This window comes from Bos mutus, chromosome 1, assembly GCF_027580195.1.
Source record: "Bos mutus isolate GX-2022 chromosome 1, NWIPB_WYAK_1.1, whole genome shotgun sequence".
NCBI lineage: Eukaryota > Metazoa > Chordata > Mammalia > Artiodactyla > Bovidae > Bos > Bos mutus.
Genome location: NC_091617.1, coordinates 61515436 through 61522529, shown reverse-complemented (window position 1 = coordinate 61522529; position 7094 = coordinate 61515436). Strand labels below are relative to the sequence as shown.

The 7094-nt window shown below is 38.8% G+C and overlaps 1 non-coding gene across 1 annotated transcript; it reads right to left on the bottom strand.

The window, feature by feature from the left end:
* Positions 1–430: 430 nt before the first annotated feature.
* On the bottom strand, positions 431–502 carry TRNAC-GCA (transfer RNA cysteine (anticodon GCA)). The gene has a single exon. It is a non-coding gene; the product is annotated as a tRNA-Cys (tRNA).
* Positions 503–7094: the final 6592 nt, after the last annotated feature.

Below are 7094 nucleotides of genomic sequence, written 5' to 3'. Positions count from 1 at the left end.
AGGATATATGTTTTAAAAATTATTGTTTTTATATAGTTATCATAGTGAAAAATAACTTGGTATAATTATAATGGAAATTTTTTTTTTTAATCTTCCCTATCCTGGATTTTTGTGTAGCTGAAAACTATAAGCAATAAACAACACTTGAAAAGAGAAAGCCCCTCATACTTGGTATTTGAGAGCAGTTCAGTTTTGCTTTGCTTCTTTTTCCTCTTGACTTTTTTCAATTAATGCATGTTCTCCCATGAGTCCCTCCCACAGCACCACCACACCCACCCAGATTCTGCTGGCTTCAGAAGTGAAGTGAAGTCTCTCAGTTGTGTCCGACTCTTTGCGACCCCATGGACTGTAGCCTACCAGGATCCTCAGTCCATGGACTTTTCCAGGCAATAGTACTAGAATGGGTTGCCATTTCCTTCTCCAGGGGATCTTCCCAACCCAGGGATTGAACCTGGGTCTCCTGCATTGCAGGCAGACACTTTACCATCTGAGCCACCAAGGAAACCCTGGCTTCAGAAGAGACCTAAAAATTGAACTGACAAATGTATCACTCACATCACAAAAGCTACAGAAGCTAGATAGGAGTTAATGATTCCCTTATTTCAGAGATGATGAACAGTTTAGAGTCAGACTAGGACTAGAACAAAGGGTCTTTTGATATCACATCTAATTTTCTTTCTGCTAAATCATATTTTTCTAGTATGAATGACCTGACAATGCCCTGAATGTTCTGTCCTTACATGATCTCCTAACTTGCAAAAGAATCTGATCAAAAATGAAAGGCTAGTCATTGTGAAAATCATAAATTGGTGGGGGTTGCTCTGACATTAGGTTAGCTGTGGACATCTGCTGAATTTTCAGTGTACTCTCTGCTCACTCACTCCTTATACTTTACCCAGAATGTTTGCTGTTAAAATAAGGTCATGATTGTAAGGCAGACGCCCTAGAACACAGTTCCTACAGTTGTAGTTGCTGTGCCCAGTGGTATTTATAAAGTCCCATGTAATATTTCTAAGAGGGTAAGTAAACTCTTAGTCATATACAAGTGCTCTGGCCTAGGAGACTAGTGTGTATGTATCAAATTTTAAAAATTAAACTTATTATTTAACATAGCATCCCAGCTTTCAAAGCTAAATGATCATTACTTAATTTTATGCATTATGAAACTATAGCAGTATTTAAGGTGCAATTTGAAGGAAAAAATAATACCTAATTCTGTATTAGTATATTTTTAATCACTTTCAAAGAATCACATATTCCATATCTTAGTTTCCAGTGTTTGTGCTTGTAAACATCAAAGCTATATATTGTCCTTCTCTACATGTTTTCTTCTTTCCACTTTTTTCCTAGATTATATTTAATGTCTTGTTTGTTCTAATGACCCAATTGTTGGTCTACATGCAGAGCCCTTACCACAGTGGGTATATAACTGAAGTAGTGTAGTATGTGTATGGTCATGATGACTTAATCAGGACAAACACACATCACCAAAGGTGTTCAAATGGCTCAAGATACTTACTGGGGTGTACTTGTTGTATCTACATCCTTGGGCTAGTTACTTTTCTGAGCTTTATATGTCTAGTTCAGAAAGCTAGGATCATTTTAGGACTGTCTGCCTCATCGAGTTCTGAGGATAATATGGGGTAGGATATTCATACACATTGTAAAATAAACTGTGAAACACTAATAATTGCATTAAGGACTCTCTTCTAATAAGATTTTTAAAACAAATGGGAAGAGAAGTAGGGAGGAATGAGGGAATGATAAGAACTAAAGAAATAAGTGATGGGGAGGACCAATGACTTAGGAAGAGTCAAGATTGTGGGGGCAGCGTGGATTCTTTCCTTTAAAACTTGGAGTTTTAGTTCACTGTGTTTGGCTGTGAAAAATGTACTGAAGTTTTCTCACATATTGCAGAAGCAGGCTTTGATAGAGGGGTTGAAAAGTGACATTAATCTTATTCTTGGCATTATTAAAAAGATTATGCATGCATGCACATGCATTACAGTCATATGGATTATCACTGTTGTTGTCTAACAATGTGTGTGGGAGTTTAGGCTGAACGCAACTTGTATTCACTGGGCAAGGGGAGTCTTGTAGATTAAAATGGAGGGCTGCCTGTGACAGGTGATTCTGGAAAGCACCTGTTCCAATTGTTTAAATATCTTGCTATTCCATAAAAGTCCTTTGTTTTTATGTGTAAGGTTCAGGTAAAGGATAGGGGAAATGGAAAGAATTACTTACTTCAGTTGCAGGGTTTATATCCTGTGATAAACATTTGTGGGGATTTTTGAATTTGCTGTTTTGAATCCTAATAATTTAGTGGTTTCCACATAAAATTTTATATTTCTATTGCTGTTATCATTAATCATTTGTTGTATCTTTCTCTTATTCTCTTTATAAAATGTATTTCCATTTATTCTCCATTCTAGTCAGTTCCCTCTTTAGTCATTATGCCCGATGACCTCTGAAAGTAGCCATAAATGAACATGTAAACATGACGTGTGAATAGAAGTAGTTCTGTCTAATATTTCATTTCCCACAAAGTTTTCTGCAAACCAATAACTAAAGCTTTTTGCCCTTTTCAAACCCTCCAGTCCTCAGGAGGTTATTTTCAGTGAAGTGGTGAGAAGGAAGAGTTCAAATAGGATTGATTTAATAGAGCTATGATGTGAAAAATCTCACAACATGCTGTCTGCCCGAAATGGCCAATCATGGAAGCATTAAAATCAGAGTGGAGAAGGAAGCTGAGGCATCCCAAAAGGCATCCAAATTAAAGAATGACAGCAGCTTGACATTCCCGTATAGAGAAATGAAAGTATTACAGGACAAGAAATAGCCAGACACATTTGAAGAAATCATCATCTGTGAGCTACAAACAACCTCAGCCATAAATTTAAGGCAGGAAAATGTCCCCACTATTCTGCAACCAATGACCCAAGAAATTAAAAGAAAACCTTCATATTTATTTTGTTTATCTATTTCCTCCATGGGATTTATTTTCTCTTCCTTACCTGTATTCTATTCCTATCCTTACAAAATTCTACTGTCTTTAATATTTTAATGATGCATTTGGTTTCTTTCTTTTGTGCTATTATGGGCTTCTCCAGTGACTTAGACAGTAAAGAATCTGTCTGCAATGATGGAGACCTGGGTTTGATCCCCAGGTTGGGAAGATTCCCTGGAGAAGGGAATGGCTACCCACTCCAGTATTCTTGCCTGGGAAATCCCATGGACAGAGGACCCTGGCAGGCTACAGTCCATGGGGTTGCAAAGAGTTGGACACAACTGAGCAACTGACACTTTTTTATGTCATTACTCTCAAAGAGTATGGTTTATATATGTACTCTTTAAACCTGCTTATCAGGGCATGACAAATCTTAGAAAGGAACTTTCTAAAAGACTATAGAAGTCACCCAGTATTCACAGGGGATTGGCTCCAGGACCCCACCCCCATATCAAAATCCTCGGATGCCCAAGTATCTCATGTAAAATGGCATAGTATTTGCATATAACCTACACACATATTTCTAGATATTTTAAAATCATGTCTCAGTTCAGTTCAGTTCAGTCACTCAGTCGTATCCAACTCTTTGTGACCCCATGAATCACAGCACACGAGGCCTCCCTGTCCATCACCAACTCCCAGAGTTCACCTAAACTCATGTGCATTGAGTCGGTGATGCCATCCAGCCATCTCATCCTCTGTTCTCCCCTTCTTCTCCTGCCCCCAAACCCTCCCAGCATCAGGGTCTTTTCCAATGAGTCAACTCTGCATGAGGTGGCCAAAATATTGGAGTTTCAGCATCAGCATCAGTCCTTCCAATGAACACCCAGGACTGGTCTCCTTTAGAATGGACTGGTTGGATCTCCTTGCAGTCCAAGGGACTCTCAAGAGTCTTCTCCAACACCACAGTTCAAAAGCATCAATTCTTCGAAACTCAGCTTTCTTCAGCTTTATTGACTATGTCAAAGCCTTTGACTGTGTGGAGCACAATAAACTGTGGAAAATTCTGAAAGATATGGGAATACCAGACCACCTGACCTGCCTCTTGAGAAACCTATATGCAGTTCAGGAAGCAACAGTTAGAACTGGACATGGAACAACAGACTGGTTCCAAATAGGAAAAGGAGTATGTCAAGGCTGTATATTGTCACCCTGCTTATTTAACTTATATGCAGAATACATCATGAGAAACACTGGGCTGGAAGAAGCACAAGCTGGAATCAAGATTGCCAGGAGAAATTTCAATAACCTCAGATATGCAGATGACACCGTCCTTATGGTAGAAAGTGAAGAGGAACTAAAAAGCCTCTTGATGAAAATGAAAAAGGAGAGTGAAAAAGTTGGCTTAAAGCTCAACATTCAGAAAACTAAGATCATGGCATCTGGTCCCATCACTTCATGGGAAATAGATGAGGAAACAGTGTCAGACTTTATTTTTGGGAGCTCCAAAATCACTGCAGATGGTGTTTGCAGCCATGAAATTAAAAGACGCTTACTCCTTGGAAGGAAAGTTATGACCAACCTAGATAGCATATTGAAAAGCAGAGACATTTCTTTGCCAACAAAGGTCCATCTAGTCAAGGCTATGGTTTTTCCCTTGGTCATGTATGGATGTGAGGGTTGGACTGTGAAGAAAATCATCTCTAGATTACTTATAATACCTAATACAGTGTAAGCACTATGTAAATAGTGGCCAGCATCAGCAAATTTATGTTTGCTTTTCAAAACTTTCTAGAATTTATATATATATATATATACACACACACACACATATATATGTGTGTATATATATAGTTTGTTTGCCTCTTTTTGTTTTTTGATCTGTAGTTGGTTGGTTGAATTCAGGAATGTAGAAACCTCTGAGCAGAGAGGGCCAGCTGTATTGCCTCACAAGTATGGCAGTAATGAAAACTAGCATGCAGGATTGCAGCTCACTGAAATACGATATGAAATAACTAAATAAAGTGCTAGCAATGCATCCTGCTAGAATTGTGGGAATAGACAGTATTGGTGCTTACCTCTGTACCAAGATCTCTTACCCAATAAGGCAAATCTGGAAACTTGGTTATCACTGGCATGACAAGCATTCACGAAATGTTCAGGAAATTGCTTTGCAAATATGAATTCCAGCTTCAGCAATATCTTTATTATTAAATATTTATGTGTGTATATGTACACAAATATAGGAAATGACTTCAAGCATAAAGAAAAAATAAATAGGTGTAATCTCATCACTTGGAGAGAACTATAGCTTTTCTGATGTTTAGCTTTACAATCTGTATATACATCAGTATATCTTCTTTAAAAATAAGGTGGTGCACTTTGATTTATAATGTACTTTGTCTAGAGTACATTGAGACATGAAGGAAGGAGTTAGAGGAAATGTGTACACAGATCTTTGAAGTGTGTCTGTGACTGAAGCTGGGAAGTAGGTTGGAGGGAGAGGGAAGAACTGAAGGATGGTTGTCTGTGAGATGGTGAAAATGAATAGGATCCACAGAAACTGTGGGCCTTGGTGGAATGAGGACCACCTCCTCTGTAGTAGCAATAGCAAGAAGTGTAGTTGCAGTGGGTTTATAAATAAATAGATGACAAGAAAGTGAATAAAGTTTGTTTCAGTGATTTATCCTTGTCTTCTCTAATGAAATCCAAGGACAAATCTTCAATTAATTGAAAATGAAGAGAATGTAGGGGTTTTGAGGAAAGAAAAGAATATATGAAAGTTGGTTTTTTTGGTGAAGAAAAAAGGGTGAATTTTCTAGTATACTACGTTGGGATTGCCAGACACTATTGAGCTCCTATTTGAAGTTCATGATCATACAGTTCAAAGGAAACCAGTCAGCTTAGCTTTTTAGATGCAAGTATGGAAAAGGTGAATTGTATACAATTGACCCTCAAATAGCATGAGTTTGAGCTATGCATGTCCACTTAAACATGGATAGATTTTTTTCTTTCAGTAAATTCTACATCACGTACTACATCATCCATGGTTAGCTGAATCCTCAGGTGCGAAACCGTATGGAGAGCTGACTATGAGAGTTGAACATGAGTCGGTTTGGGGTTTTGGTATCCACAGTGGCTCCTAGAACCAATCTACAGATACCAAGCAATGAGTGTACTTCTGTCAGAGCTGGAGTTTTGCCAGGTGACTATAACAGAGGAAGCTACAAACATTTCTGAAATAATATAAGTAATCATAGAAAAACAGGAAAGTAAAGACAGAGGAGGATAAATGGGATATCTTGGAAATCAAAGATTCGTGGCAGCTGGAGTACCAGAGCAAATTGGCAGGGGAAGAGTTTAGTAGTCAAGTATCAGAATGCTGAAATGGAGTTTCTCATGAGCACAAAGAGCACAGGGTGTCCTTGACCATGTATGTGAATTGATGGGAGGCCATAGAGGAAAATGAAGACCTGAAGGAAAGGAGAAGCAAACTGAGTGATTCATGAATGTGGACACTGAACTCACTGTGAATAATGGCAACCATTGTGGTGAAGAGGAGCTATATGGTAAAGTTTTTTGAGGAAATAAAGGAAGCGACAAGAGATAAGGAGACAACTGCAGCACATAGGCTGAGACTGTAATTTATCGAGATGATGTGCATTTGAAAGAAGCAGTGGTTTTTGTGAGGGGAGGGGTGGTAATAGTCTGGAAGCCACAAGGGGAAGCAAGGAGGGACACTAACCTCACTTTCTGACCCTAACATAATAGAGTGTGTAAGAAAACACAGTCACTACTTGAGAAGGTTAGAAAATAAATTCTGTTCTCAGAGGAGAATTTAGGTTAGGGTCAACTAATGTAAAGTGGTAAAGGGAATGTTCTGAGAAATGAACAGGAGAAAGATTGTTGGGGGAGTGAAGAGGTGGGAATTGATTCTGAATTGGAGATGAGCAGAAAAATAGGGAGCTGGGTCTGGGTGAAAACAAATGTCCAGAGAGATCTAGGTTACTGGTGGTGACTGAGGCAAGCAAGGGTAAGAGGCATTGAATCTGAGACCGTATTCACAGGACTGTCACTCTTTGAGCAGGATGGGACTCCTTATGCTGTAGAGCCCCTAAAGAAGGGAAAGGGCTGAGCCAGCGCAGAC